Source organism: Fukomys damarensis, unplaced genomic scaffold, assembly GCF_012274545.1.
Source record: "Fukomys damarensis isolate Sample0158 unplaced genomic scaffold, DMR_v1.0_HiC HiC_scaffold_17, whole genome shotgun sequence".
Taxonomy (NCBI): domain Eukaryota; kingdom Metazoa; phylum Chordata; class Mammalia; order Rodentia; family Bathyergidae; genus Fukomys; species Fukomys damarensis.
Window position 1 is genome coordinate 55,232,741 of NW_022900929.1, and position 15,796 is coordinate 55,248,536.

The 15,796-nt window shown below is 37.2% G+C and overlaps 1 protein-coding gene across 8 annotated transcripts in view; it reads left to right on the forward strand.

Moving 5' to 3' along the window:
- Akap6 (A-kinase anchoring protein 6) overlaps positions 1–15,796 on the forward strand; it is a 577,020-nt gene that overhangs the window by 177,268 nt on the left and 383,956 nt on the right. The window contains exon 1 of one of the 8 annotated variants that reach the window (XM_033765128.1): positions 6,029–6,146. The exons of the other annotated variants lie outside the window; for them this stretch is intronic. The gene's annotated coding sequence lies outside the window, so the exon portion shown is untranslated. Of the gene's footprint in view, positions 1–6,028; positions 6,147–15,796 lie in introns of those variants that run through there. 8 annotated transcript variants of the gene reach the window in all.

The window sequence follows — 15,796 nt, forward strand, 5'->3', positions numbered from 1 at the left end:
CCCCCTCTGGGGTCCTTGGGTCCTTCCTGGGTCTGTTGTCGCGCAGGCCGGGAGCTCACGCGCACGCCGCCGGGTGATCGCAGACAGGCAGGTAGGCAGGCAGCTGAGAAAAACCTCTTCTGTGATTCTGATGGGTTTTCCTTTATAGATAATTTGTTTCTTTTTCTCTAACAGCTTTTAATATTGTTTCCATTTTATGATGTCCTCTTCAATCACCTTTTTCAGAGTCATTATAGCTGTCATTGCAGTGGTCTTTTACTTCCTTGGTTAGATTAATTTCTTAGTATTTAATTTTTCTTGATGCTATTGTGAATAGCATAGTTTTCTTAATTTCTTTCTCAGTGAGTTCATTATTAATGTACAGGGGTGTTGTTGATTTTTATGTTTTGTTTTTATATCCTGCTACATTGCTGAAATTGGTTATGAATTCTAAGAGTCTTTTGGTGGAATATTTTGGGTCTTCTATGAGGTAGAACATGTCATTTGCAAATAATGATATTCTTCCTTTTCTATAGGTATCCCTTCTATTTCTTTCTCTTTCCTGATTACCCTGGCTAATGTTTCAAGTACAACGTTGAACAGAAGTGGTGATAGTGGGCATCCTTGTCTTATTCCTGATCTTAGTGGGGTAGCTCGTAGCTTTCAGTTTTTCCCCATTTATTATGATGCTGGTGATTAGTTTATCAAAATGCTTTTATTAGATTTAGGTACTTCTATACTCATTTTCTTAAAGTTTTTTAAAAATCATAAATGGGTGTTGGATTTTGTCAAGAGATTTTTCTGCATCTATTTATTTGATCATGTAGTTTTGGTACTGCTTCTCTTTGTGTGGTGTTTTACATTTATTGATTTGCATATATTGAACATTCTTTGTGGCACTGGGGTGAAGCCTATTTGGTCATGATATATAATCCTTTTGATGACTTATTGTATTCTATTCACCAATATCACAATGAAGATTTTACATCTATGTTCATTAAGGAGATTGCCCTATAATTTTCTTTTTCAGTTGAGTCTTGTTTCCTTTTGGGATCAGAGTGATGGTAGTTTGCAGAAATGAGTTTGGAAGCCCTCCAACGAATCCATGAAGACCTGAGCTGTTGCTAGTTGGAAGGTTTTTTATTACTGCCCTAAGTTCTGTGCTTGTTATTGAATTATTCAGAATTTTTATGTCTTGGTTTAGTTTGGATAATTTGTTTGAAGCTAGGTATCTGTCTGTTTCTTAAAGATTTTCCAATTTGTTGGAATATAACTTTTCATAAAAGTTACTGTCTCCTGGATTTCAATATTGTCTGTTGTGATTTTTGCCTTTTTTATTTCTAATTGCATTGATGTAAGTCTTTTTTCTCTTTCTTTTGTAAGTTTAACTAAGGGTTTTCTATTTTGTTTTTCCTTTCAAAGAACGAGATCTTTTATTGGTTGATTCTTTGTATTTTTTTAAATTTAAGCTTTGATTTTATTAATCTTTGCTCTGATTTTGATTCAGATTTCTCTCCTTAAATTTGGTTTGGATTCAGATTGTTGTTGTTTTTTGAGTATCTTCAGATTCAGTGTTAGGTTATTTGTTGAATCTCACTCCATTTGTTCCAAGGTATCATTCACTTCTGATATTTCTCTACTGACTTTTTGTTTAGTTGATCTGTCTTTTTGTGAAAGTGGTGTCACTCACTATGATTGTGTTTGTTTAATGATTTATGTCCAGCTGTAATTGTTTTATGATGATAGGTGCTCTAGTATTTGGTGCATATGTATTTTTCAAGTGTTGTATCTTCCTGTTGGATTGTTCCTTTAACAAGTATGCATTGTCTCTAGTCATTAGTTTTCTCTTTAAATTTACTTTGTCAGAGTAAAATTGTTATCCCTGCTTGTTCTTGTGGCCCTGGTATGTGAAATATTGTTTTCCATCCTTTGAGTTTGAACGTATGAATCTCTTTGGATTAGACAGTTGCATTTTGTTTTTTGATCCAGGCTGCTAATCTATGTCTTTTAACTGGGAAGTTGAGTCCATTAACATCGAACAATATTGTTGAAAGGTATTGATGTATTCCTAATCCTGCATTCCTTTTCTGTTCATGAGTCCTTTGTTTTCCTTTTTAAAAATTTATCTATTTTCTTTGGTTGATATATTCATTCCATCAGGATTTTTGGCTTTGTTGGTTTCATCACCTCTGTCTAGGGCAGTAGTGGTAAAACTATGGCACATGTGCTGCACTGGGCTGTTGTTTTTAGGGCTGTTGAAAGCCCTAAAAAGTTTGCTATCACTGGTCTAGGATATTCTTGGGTATTTTCTGGATTGCTGGCTTGTTGTTCATATATATTTTGAGTTGTTCCTTTTCTTGGAATATTCTTATTTCCTTATCTATTTCAAAAGAATGTTTCTTGATTTGTTAATCTTGGTTGGATATTGTTTGCCCTTAGGGCTTGAAATACTTCACTTCAGGCTCTCCTGGCTTTTAAAGTCTGTGTTGAGAAGTCTGCTGTAATCCTAATGGGTTTCCCTTTTTTTTTCTTTTTATTGAGTTTATTGGTACAATCTAGGTATACAGTACAGTTACATTCATCATTGGGATCCCGTACCTTTACATAATAGGTCTTGATTCTCATTTTTTCCCCTTGTCCCTGCCCTCCCTTCACCCCCTCCTCCTCTCCCTGTTTACAAATACTTTATATCCATTTTTTGTTTCTCATATTTTTTCCCTCTCCCTTATTACCTTTCCCCCACCCTTCCCACTTTTCCTACACCTTTAACCCTTTACTTCCTATTTCACATTATTAATTGCCTTTTCTCTTTTGCTTTCCTTTTTAGTTTTATTTTAGGATTCCCTATTTTTAATGTTCATACAGAGATTTCTTTAACTGAAATACTGAATAGTTTCTCTGGTGTGAAAAACTATAATAGTACACAGGATCCTAATGAGATAATTAATAAGGGTTTACCTTTATATGTGCTTTTTCGCTTGTCTCTGGCAGCGTTTAAGATTCTGTTGTTTTTTTGTTTGTTTTGGACATCTGGCATATTGACCAAAATGTATCATGGGGAGCTTCATTTTTCATCACGGTTGGTGTTCTGTAAGCTTCACTTAACTGTATTTTGTACTATTTTCTCATACTTGGGAAAATTTCTATTATGATTTCTGTAAAACAAATTTTTTATTCCTCACGTGGTGTCTTCTAGTTTCTCTCTAACTGCAATTAACCTTAAGCTGGTTTTATTAGTTTCATCTAGTAGATGTTGGATGAATTTCTCTTGTTCACATAATGTTTTTAAGGCTTCTCTAAGTAATTCACCATAATTTACCATTTTACCCTTGATTCCAGAAACCCTGTCTTCATGTTGGTCATTTTTTCAATTTATGAATTCTATATTTTTTTTATATCTCACATTTCTGTCTGATTCAGTTTCATGGAATTATATCTTTGGTAAATTTGTTATTCATATTTTGAACTGTTTTGGTCAGCTCTTCCAATTTTTTACTTGCTTCTCTAATATCTGCATTGGTCATTTTGTATAATTTTACAAATTGGGTGATGTCCTTTTTTTTTTTGTACTGGAGATTGAAGTCGGGACCTTGCACTCGCGAGGCAGGTGATGGAACCACTAATCTAAATCCCTGGCCTAAGCCATGTCCTCTTTAAACTAAGTTTCCTTACCTCTTCTTTAATCAGTTTGTAAGGTTCTGCTATGTTGTGTTTGCTTTCTTCTCCATTGGTGCCCCCTAAATCTGCCTTGGGCGAGTTGGGAGGCCTTGAGTGTCTTTTTTGCCTTCTTTGCCCATGTTCCTGTGTGTATGTATTTTATATATGCATATATATGATTTATGCACGCACACACATATGCACATAGGGTTGAGTTCAAATAGAGTGAGAAGAGATTGTAGCCAAGAAAATCTTTTTAGCCTGAGTTTTCCTTCCATAAGTATGTTCATGATTTTACTTGTCCAGAGATTATGTTTAACCTTTCTGCTATTTAATTTAGATGGTTTGGACCCTGTCACTTTGTTGTGAAGTATTACTGGTGGTTATAATAGCATTAACAGATCACATATATGAACTAAACCTTGCATTTCACTTTTACCCTTTATCAGTAATCTTATAGTCTGTACTGTTTTATTATTAACAGTTAGTCTGCTGTGTGGAAGGAGAAAGAAAGGGAAGAGATGGAAGGATAGGAAAAAGAGGAGTGTAAGTCAGTAGATGGAGAGGTAGATAGGAGAAATAATAATAGATAAAAAATTAGATCAGGAGACATATTCTGTTGGAGATCTTTTATAGTTGGAGTGAAGGGTTGATGTAGAGGGCTCTAAGAAGATATTTGTGGGGACAGGGCAGGATGTAGGAGGAAGAAGGTACAGTTTGTGATTAAGGAAAGCCATGAGGTTGTCAGAACCTATTGATTTATCGAAGCACCTGTAAGCAGAGAAGAGGCCAGGGAAGACAAAGGGCTTGGTAAGATAAGGAAGAGCAAAAACAATAAAATATGACGAAACGTTAATGTGAAAGAAGATGAGAATATCTGAAGAAGAGAAGAATATTGGGAAGAAATAAACATGAAAGGATGAGTTTAAAATGTGGGAGAAATAAGTAAAAAAAATAACAAAATAGTACTGCTATCATTACTAGAATTGAAGAAAAGGAATAGGGAAACGAAGAAAAAAGAAATAATCCAGTGGGACCCAGGTCCAACACTTTGATGAGAGAATGCACATGCAGTTCCTTAGTGACCACTATGCCATAAAGACTGAATGTCTGTGTGGTGTCCTGCTTTTCTTAGCTGCAGTCTGTTTGCAGGCAGCTACACATGGTCTATGCATGTGGATGCACAGGATGGACTCTGTGAGCAGGTGAGAATGTGAGCTGGGCTATCAGTGGAGTAGGCTAGGGCACTGTGGGCTTGTTTATCCTTTCTGTGGTCTGAGTCTGGGGTCAGTGGACCTTCCTTGCCTGCAGTGAGCACTGGAGGAATGCAGCATTCCCCAGTGTTTGGGGGTAGGGATGGAGTGGAGGAGCCAGAATGTGCAGATCGGTCCCTTAGACTATTTGTGATAGGCTCTTGCTGGCTGCTCCAGAGAGGAAAGTGGGGGGGGAGCACAGCTTCCCCTTTTCTACTATCCAGATGCTTGGTTTGATCTCCATATATTGTCTTTCCTATTAAATTTTTGTATCAGGGTGTAAGCCCCTCCTCCACTTCAGAATACCTTCCTTTTCATTGAATCTTCTCTGAGCATCTCTGATGTGTCTCTTCCTCTAGTCAGCCATGTTGGATCTCTCTTACTTTCTAATTAGCTTGTTTCTGTAAATTGTGTTTCAGTTTTAATTTTCATTTGTATTAAGATCAAGAATCCATACTGAGGATTTTAAGTTATAAACTGATACCTTTGTAACTTCTTCTTCCTTGTCTTTCAAGCTTGCTAGTCCCTTATCCTTACACATATTTTAATAGCCGTGCACAGGAGACTAATGCTTGAGTGGAGTTGATTATAAAAAGGTAAGAGGGTTTTATATTTTATATAACAAGAGAAAACCTTAGACATCCTTTGATTTTTGCCACAAGGCTGCTTCCTAAAGCTTGTGGAATATGCCACACTGGGATCATTTTGTACCATCCTTTATTATATTCTCCTTCCCTGGGTGCCTCTTTCCCTCCCTGAAGTGCCTTCATTTAGTGTGCCTTTCTCTTTCTCCTGCTTGCACTTGTCATAAGGACTTGCTGGTTCCTTTCACTCTTTTACTTTCTTCTCCCTGCCCCCTTCTTGGCTGACTCTGTTTCTTTCTTTTTTTCTTCACTAGACCAGACATGAATTTGTTCTGGGAACTTTTTGTAATCTATGGAAAGAGCTGTTAAATGGCTTCATGTCAGATGTTCAGTTGCTTGGTAACTTAAAGAACCTCCTGCCAAGTTTATGTTCAGAGAATTAGACAAACCATTCAAACTAAACAAACCTCCATCTCACTGTTCTAAGGCCAGGACAGCAACAGCTCTGTAGCTCAGCTATGTCCCAGGAGATCTCTTCCCCATCCCGCTGGCACAGAGAAGTGAAAGTGATGGCAGAGACTGAATGTACCTGAAGAGGAACCTAGGAGACTGACCTGAACAGAGGTGCTGACATGTTTGCAGGCCTTCTAAAACTGATAATTGATACATGCTGGTAAGATGGTTTGAGATTTTCTGTTTCTGTGCTTCCTCCTTTGTTCCCCTTTTTGATCTCTTTGTTATTTGAGTTTCTAGCAGTGTTGTGGAAACCATCTCCCCAGCCCCCCACCCTATAATTGGGATGGAACTCAGGACCTTGTGCTTACCAGGCAGGTATGGCACCACTGAGCTAAACCCTTGGCCCCTGAAAACCATAGTTTTAGAACTCTCTAACAAGTGATAACAGGCCTCAGAGCAGTGGCACAGAGTTCATCTGTCATTCCAAACTCCACAAATACAAAAAAAACCAAAATCCTTAAGGATTCTATTTTGAGAGATACCATCATGGAAGAAACAGAGTAAACAGACTAAATTTGGGTAAAAATTTGATATTAATGCTGATTAAGAGATAAGGCACAAGAAACACCCAAGGCTCCACAAATGACTTCTCTGCTGTACTCCAGATCATAGTGACTGTTGGATGATGTGCAGAAAAATACCAGGAGATCAGACTCTGGGGAACGGTGCATGTGTGTGTGTGTGTGTGTGTGTGTGTGTGTGTGTGTGTGTGTATGTGTGTGTGTGTATGTGCCAGAATCCTCTTAATAGCTGCAAAAAGTATTGGCCTTGTAACTCTGCAAGACTAAGGAGCTGTCATAGCATGAATAAAAATTACTGTTTGGTGTATCATGGTTAGGGTTGGGAATGGGTTGCTACATAGGATCTTCTCTAAGACTGGCTTGCTGGGAGCCAGAGTTATACAAATAGAAATAAAAGAGATCAAAAGTCTATTGAAGGGTATAATAAAAATTATAATGTTGCTTCAAATGTTGCATCATTATCTTATAAAAGTCATATAATTTACAAATTAACTTTGAAATAATTGACTCAAATTGGGCTAAAGACTTTTAAATGATTAAAAGAAAGGAATAGGTCTGAAATTAACAACAAATTTATACTACAAAGTTTTCGTTTAGAGTAAAATGATAGTTTTTCATCACGATTTTAACTATTAGAAACATTTAATTTTCAATGGATGGATAAACAGGCTCTAAATTTAAAGATGGAAATTAGGGTGTCTGCTGAGAATACAAATAAATTGAGTATGACTTGACTTCTTCTTGTCATTATAATCGGGGCTATTAATTCACTTTGCTGTGGTGTGACAATATCTCCAAATAGATATGTAGGGGAGGAAGAGATCATTATGCCTTTACTCTCATGGTCTTGAGGTAGGAATGAGCACTACACTGAGTATATGGATATTGATGAAGGGTGGAATCTGTCATATCCATGGATATGACAATGCTAGTGAAAGGCTGCATGTGTGAGATTATTAATAAGTATAGCCAATCAAGATTAGTTCACATCCCCCTTTTTTTTTTGGATACCAGGGATTGAATGTGGAATCTTGTGCTTATGAGGCAGGCAGCAGAACCACTGAGCTAAATCCCTGGTCCCACTTACCCAATTTTACATAAATATGCCCTTCCCTTTTGAAAATGCAGCTACTTAGATGAGTAAAATGTGTTTGAAGAGACTTAGGTGCAGATAGGAAGGCTTTTTGGGTGAGAGTGATATTCTGTCAAATGTCTCAGGAAGTCTGTTCTACTTCCTTTTTCATGATGTTACTAAGATGTGGAAATATCTTGGAGGCTATGAAATGTCAAGGATGAAAACAGAGCCTAAAATGCCATTGGGTCCCATGGTGGCATAAAATAATTTAACAAGACAGAAGCAGAGTCAAAGGAAAGCTTAATACATAATACATATGCCATACAGTACTGGACAAGATACTTGAGTGGTCTGCCATGTTCAATGCTGTTTTTAAAGGGGATTGAAGGAGGAGATGGCTTGCTTCGGTATGCAGGGGCTGGAAGGAGGAAGTGGGAGTTGCTTACTTTGTGTAAGGATGGTCAGTGGCACATAGACATTTGCCCATATCCTGATTATGAAATCACTGTGTGATCCACCTGGGGCATGATGTTTGTGTAAGATGTTGGTAGGGGTAAATCATGGTGAGTCAGAGTATTTTTTTTAAAGGTGGTCACTAGACCCAAAATGACTGTACTGTAGCCCATATTGGGTACCACATTTCCCTTTTGACAGATCAACAAAGTCAAATCTTTAATATTCAGAGGGAGAGCTCATCTTTAGTAGCTGCTTTAGGCTGGACATGGATAGAAACAGGCCATGATTAAGTGTTTGGAGCCATCATGGGTTAGTGGGGCCAGGTTGATAGCAAAAACTTTGAGCAACCTTTTCTCAAGGACTATGGTGTATTGAAAGGGTTAAGCAGGAAGGATTGGAGTCCATGGTGGATCATCATCTGTGACTTGATGGGTGGTAACCTATAATAAAACACACAACCATGTTAAATAAGGTGGTCCTGAGAGCAAGAGTGATAAGAAATATAAATGGCTCCAAAAAGAGAGCAGCCAGGGCATCCATGACCAGGTAATATTCTAATCTGTCCACCCTTTGGTGGCCTAATCATGCAATTGTTTTGTGTCTTTCAGGAAGGTCTAGATATGTTTTTATATTCTTTTTTTTGGGAGGTGGGTAACAGGGATTGAACTCAGGCCCTTCTGCCTGGGAGGCAGGCGCCGGAACTACTAAGCTAAATCCCCAGCCCTTGATGTGTTTTAATACTTGTCCTGTCCTTTTTACTCAATATTAATACTTCCTCCCCAAGCATAGTGTATGTCTTTTCTCTGGTAAGAGAACTCAGTGATTTTATTTGTCCTTTGTATATATAGTGGTCTCTGACTATGTCAGTTTTAACCTTAAGTAGCAATAGATACCTCTTGACTTTTTTGTTATCACAGCTAATATTAGAATCTAGTGTTAATAATGAAGACTTAACTATTTTATTTTCTGGTTATACTTTCCTGTTGGGTGTTTAAGACTAAGTAGTTATTTAAAATTGACCTCTTTCTTTACTATTAAGGTCAGTTAAGTTTCTTCAGGGATTTTTTGGGGAACTTGAAGAGTGCCTTTAGGCTCTCTGAACTCCTTTCTGCAGTCCTGTCATATGCCAACATAAATCAAGGTTTTGTTAACCATTTGGCTTTCCTTGGAAGCTTTGGGAACATTTATCTTGCAGTGACCGTTCTTTTTGTAGAATATGTACTGGCTGGGCTGGTCTCTAGGCTTTGAAGTACCTATGATTTCCCTACTTGGAAAGTTCAGTGGCTCACCTGGCTTAGAAAGATCTTTCAGAGGCCTCCTGTCTGACTTTGGAATGCAAGGGGGAAAATATTGGCTATTCTCTTAGCTCTTTATCTTCCTTAGTCTTGGTGTCTAGGCCTCAGTTGTTGAATATCTAGATATGCAGTTACACAAATTTTGAAGTGGGAGCAATGAGTCCTAATATTGACTATGGTAATTTCTTCTGGATACCAGGAGTCAGTGTAATATCCTGTCTTTCAGGGGATGCTCTATCATCTTAAAAAATTCTTTTCAGGCTATCTTCTTGAAGTCATACACTTGAAGAATGTTACTAGACAACAGAGTCTTGCAAGGGAAATGCAAACCAAAATTAATGGGAGCAAAATCCATGACACATTATCAAAGTTTAGTTTTGTCAGGAAGTTGTATGTAAGAATATTTGTTAGAGTTCTCTTACTTGTTTACAGATTTATTATTTTGTTGACTAAGTTAGGAAATATATGGTGTTTAGCTAATTATTATAATACAGTCAAGAACATATAAATGTAGGCCCAAGAAAGTTTATTGTTATAAATGATTTTGTTTTTGGGGAGGCACCAGTATAGCAAAGTGTTTTTCTTAAATTCCGTATTTTAGAAGGCTTATGCATCTAGGGAACATAAATATATTTAACATACAGAGAAGTCAGAAACAATTAACATTACAGCTTTGTAAAAGTTCTTTATATATCAACTTAGCTTTTAAATTTTGAGGCAAAAATTAGATTCTATGGCTCAGTAGTATAACTAAAATCATGTGGCTTTTGTATTTAATACATTTACAGAGTTTAATAGCACTGACAAAAAATTTAAAAAATAACTCTAGATCCCTTATAAGATTAGGAAAGAGTGTTAATGACCACCAATTGACTTACTACCTGATGTACAAGTGTATTTTATTTATACAATAACAAAATGTTTATTTAGTTTAAACCAGTAGATCAAACTAGATTTGAAGTGGCAAGATGATATGAACAGCAGGGTTTTTCCACCTGAATGGTACTGCAAATAATGGCAGAAATGTTAAAAGTTTTACTGACAATTCTGTATGCTTAAGGTCCAGATGCAATGCATATGTGAAAAAGACAGCACTTGCTGGCTACTATACATGTGTCTTGAAGAAAGGAAGAAAGTTTTCTGAATGAGAAGAAATAGATTTTTACTATTTATTATAAGAACTATTATTATAAGAAGTTCCTGAGTGACTATGCAAGGGTGAAAAGGCTTTAGGATATAGACAGAGTAGCAGAGGGTTGGTTTCCCAGTGAAATGGAAGTTGGGGGTTGAGTCAGGTCTGAGAAAAGACAGAAGAATAAGTAAGGACATAAGTTTCAGGATTAGGAGGTGAGAATTTAGAAAGTCACATGTAGCTACCCTCCTACAGTTGGGGATCCTGTGAGAAGACCTTAAAGAGTAGCACACAGTTCATGACCATGGTGCAGCACAAAAGGTAAGCAGTTACTGAGTCCATGTCCAGTTTTACCTCTCAGAGCCCAGAGGGGTCTACCTTTTGCCTGTAACCCCTCAGCATGAGACAGTCTCAGGAAAAAAATCCCAAACTGTAGCTTCTGTGGCTTTTTATTGATAGAACCAGGAAGCAAGGATAAAAGATAAAAGAAGGATGTATGTGCAGGAATTCACGTAGAGGACACAGGCGAAAGACAGGGTAAAGACAGGATGGTCTGCTACATGACTTACCTAAGGGCCAGTCTAAGTGATAAGTCATAGTATGAGAAGGACAAGGCCAGAGGTTATATTCCTTAAGGCAGTGTGTTTAGATCTTACATGGATTTGTGGCCCTTTAGGTTTTTAATCTTTAATCACGCATTCCAGTGGCCTCAAAAGTCCTTATCTCTTCATGTTCATCTCATACATACCTCTGGCCAGTGCCCCCACATAAAGGTCTGGATGTAGGGACGTTACAGTCCTTCCCAAGACTGCAACCAAAAGATACAATTGTAGGATGGCATTATACTTTAGGGTACTGTTGAAAGGCCAAATTTTCTGGTCCAAGAGCTTATACTGAAGCCAAGTGTTATTGCAGAAGAAAGTGAGATACTATCTTTTGAGTCTGAGGATCAAATTTTGACCAGTTTTTGAGAATAAATCCCAGGGTGAATCATAGGGAATAGAGGGCATGAGACCCATGATGGGCCCTGTTTAGGTGTACTGTCTACCTAAAAAGGATCCCTAAAAGGAGATAAACCTCCTACATTGTCTGCAAGGGACTCGAAGTGTGCTCTAGACTGGCACCTCTCACCAAGACTAGAGGGCCTCCTACCACTGGAGCCTATGGCTCTAGGACCAAATCGGTCCAGCTAGTAAGTCTGGGCCTACAAGGAAAGACTCTCTGCACTGGATAAATGCTGAAATGAATGCTGGGTGTCTGATGACCTCATGCAGCAGGATGTCTAGTGGGGAATTAAGCAGTTGTGGAGAGTGACAGAAAGGAAAAGGGGAGACAGGACAAGTTCCCTATATAGTACACCAGAATGCCACATGGGACAGCATTCTAGAGGCTGGTAATGTAGGTGGTAAAAGAATTTACTAAGACAGAAAGTTAAAAGAAAAATTAATAGATATGCTTTACAGCAGTGGGCAAGATGCAAGGGAGATCTGTGCATGGCATGATGCTGTTTTTAAGAGGGGCTGGAAGGAAGAAACGGTATGTTTTGGCATCCACAGGATAGGAGAAAGTGGTTTGCTTTGTGTAATCATGGTCAGAGGCCTGCATCTGCCCACGTCTTGATATGACATCATTGGAATGGTCCTCTTGGAGCAGGTTGTTTTTGTTAAGATGTAGGCATGAGTCAGGCTTCTTTTTTAAGAAGTCCACTTGACCCAAGATAGTTGTATTTCTTTGTTTACTGGGCACTATACTAAACTCTGAACTGAAATTAAGGAATTAAAGATAAAGCCATTTTATTTCCTTTATATCTGGACCAAAAGGTAAATGTTACAAAAATCAGATTTGGGCATGTTTCTAGATGACTCACAAATGTGCTAAATGATTAGCTGCTAGTGCTCCTGCTGCTGCTGCTGCTGTTTCTCCTGCTCCTCTTCCCCTTCCTCTTCCCTTTCTCTTTCCCCTTCTGTTCTTCCTCTTCCTCCTCCTCCCCCTTTTCCTCCTCTCCCCTTATCCTGCTACTGTTTCCCCTTCTCTTTCCCCTTTCTCTTCCCCTCTTTCTCCTCCATCTTTTTCTCCTCTTCCTTCTCCTTCTTCTCTTCCTCTTCCTCCTGCTTCTCCTTCCAAAATCAAATAAATAAGTAAATAAATAAAATAAGTAGCAGTGCTGTATCCTTGTACATGAGCCAGGAATCAGTGTTTCTTTCCTTGTTTGGGAGGTTGACAGATGGCTTTTGAGTTAGCTTTCTACTCTGAAATTGAATTATTCTCCTAAAAAGATTTTTCCTTAAAAGCAACATGTACCTCATATATTAATACAGTTTAATAATGAATTTTTTCCTCCTCTACTTTGAAATTAATGTTAAAACTAGGACAGAGTGTGAAACATAATAAAATTTACCATTTTAAAACTAATTTTAGACACTCATCTCTTTAAGATCAGGACCTCAAAGATACTCCAAGAGGGTCCACTTAGCTAACTTTGCTTGTTCTTGTATGATTATTATTTATTAAAATAATGTTTCCTGAGTGAAAAGAGCAAGCTATTTAAAAATGTAAAGTAAAGTAAACCTCAAGCAATTCCCCATAGATACATCATATTGGCTTTTTTTTTTTTTTTGCATTTTAATTATTTCAGGATACTTTTAAGTATAGGCAGTATTTTTTAGGAATTTTTTAAAATTCAGATTTTTATGAAGAATAAAATAATCTTAGTTCAGAAGAACTAAAACATATTATGCTTCCTAAAATTTTAATTAATTCAAGCATAAATTACAAGAGTATCTATATTCATCCATGCATGATTTCTGTTTGTAGCATTTAATAGCCAGGAAACTGATTTGAAATTCTGAGCCTGTCAACTATGAGTCTCAATACAAAGCAGTAGCTGTCAGCCAGGAGGATTTTGCCCACCAGGGAGCATTTGGTCTGATTATCATGACTGGAAAGGCAGTGCATACCACTAGGCATCTACTGAGCAAAGACTATAGAGGCTGTTGCACATTCCACACTTTACAGGACAGCTCCCTATGACGAAAGAATTATCTCACACAAAATGTCAACAGTGTCAAGGCCTGTTTATTAATGAAACATCCTTCTCTATCAATATTTTTGGGTCTTTCTTTTAGATCTAATAAGAATCCGGCATTCTGAGTGGAGGGTGAAGGCCAGGCCGACAGCATTCTAGGAACTAAAATGAGGAAGAAGAGATATAAACATTCAATAAGCATATTGACCTAATTTCTTGGTTTAGGGCAATCTGACTTTGCCTTCAACTATGTTTGATCATCAGGAAAGCCTACACTTTACTTTTTCCTAAGAGAGACATATTTCTCACAGAGAAAATCTGGGGTCCTCACTGTTTTTAAATTGGCTTCCAGATTATCCTGTTTTTAGGCCCATCTTCATCCCACTTCCAAGGTATCAAAATTTCATCAATTCTGGGCATTTGGGAGTTCTATCTGTAAGGGAGTTTGATTTCCTTTTCCTCATTGTCATTTAAGGATTTAGCTTACTTGGATCTGCTTAATCAGTTATTTTTTACAGCTTATTTTCTTGTTTCTAAAATACTTTTGATATTACCACTTGTTACTTTTTTCCCCCCAGAAATTCCTTTAGTGATATTTTGTGAGTTTGGAGCGAGCAAAGGCTAATGAGAGCATTTAAGTTTCTATCCTTATCAGAAGTATAAATCAATGCCTTTTATAATACTTATTGCTCCATTTGACTGCTAACAGAGGAGATGGTTTAAAATACAAACATACACCTACACAAACATAAGTAGAAAGGATTTATTGACTGTCTTGGTTTTTGTGAGATAGAGTCTAGATTTAATGATACCTCAAAAATTTTCCTGTTACCAAGAACAAAAACATTCTCTAACAGTTTTAGCCTCTCCAGATTCTTTTTATTTTTTAACTGTTTCACACCTTCTTATTTAATATATAGCATGCAGTTGATTACCAGCTTTTTATATTCCAACTTTATTGAATTTTTATTCCTTTACTGAGTCTTTTATGTACTGCATCTCAATGACTCATTCACATTTTCACTGCATGTTTAGATTGTATATGATATGTAGAATTGTCTCAGTAAGATGGTGATCCTTGCTTTTAAGGAGTTTATAATCTTTGTATCTTTTAGGGATAAATTACATGATGTTTCCATGATAATGTGACATATGTTGTAATCTTTGTCCATAATATTGGCACAATGCCATTCTCCCCTTTTTAACAACAATGCTGAAGGGAGTCTTTGGGTAAACCTATATCTGCATAAAGTAATAGGTAATAAATATGGGGGACCTATTCACTTTCATTTGGATTAAGTCCTTAGGAAGTGCAAGTAAAAGATGCATGCTGAGCAAGGCATGATTGTGTACACATGTAATCAGCATTTGTGAGGCTGAAGCAGGGGCATCACAAGCTTGAGTGCCTCCTGAGTAACTGAGTGAGATCCTGTTTCAAAATAAGAAAATGAAAATGGCTGGGATAAAGCTCAGTGTGAAGGTTCTGGGTTCAATTCCAAGGGGGGGAGGGAAGGAGGGAAGGAGGGAAGGAGGAGAGAGAGAGAAAGAGAGGCAGCGAATGATTTGCTGAATGCTCTAAAGGAGCTTCTAGTAGTCATGCTCTCCTAGTCGTCAGGAAACAGTCCCCTTAAAATGGATCAACACACCCATATATGTACAGTAGATCTCATGTACACATGCCATGGATGACGGTTTCAACAACTTTCCCTGGTGCATTCTCGTATTTCTTAAATAGAAATGCCTGTGGTTAAAGAAAAAAGATAATAGGGTGGGCTCAGAGGAGGTGTAAACATTTTGCTTTTAACTTAATCTTGATTAGATGTATTTTTTGTTTTGTTCTGTGAACAAGACACTGAATCTCACAAAAATGTCATGGTATAGTAGTGTCTCCTGGACTTCTACTATCCAGAGATCTTTACACATAGATACACTGTTATAAATTCTTTCTTTTAAAGAGCTGTTGTCCTCATCACCAAACGATACTACTATGTTACACTGAATTATACTAAGTTAACAAGTTTCCTTCTGAAAATTACTGAGACCTAATATATATAAACAATATGGGGAGTGTCTAGTCGGTGTTTCCTAGATGTGTCAATCTCTAAACAGTTTCTTACTCTACTTCACAAGACCAGTATTATGTGGACCACATTTTGGAAAATGATTCTCCAGATACAATTAGTATTTATGTTTGAATCTTCATCTCTTCTCAGAACATTTTGTTTTGCTGATTGTCATAACTCATTTTACTAAATTTTGCAGCTGAATGAATTACTCTGTTTTCATTTTGATGGGAATATATA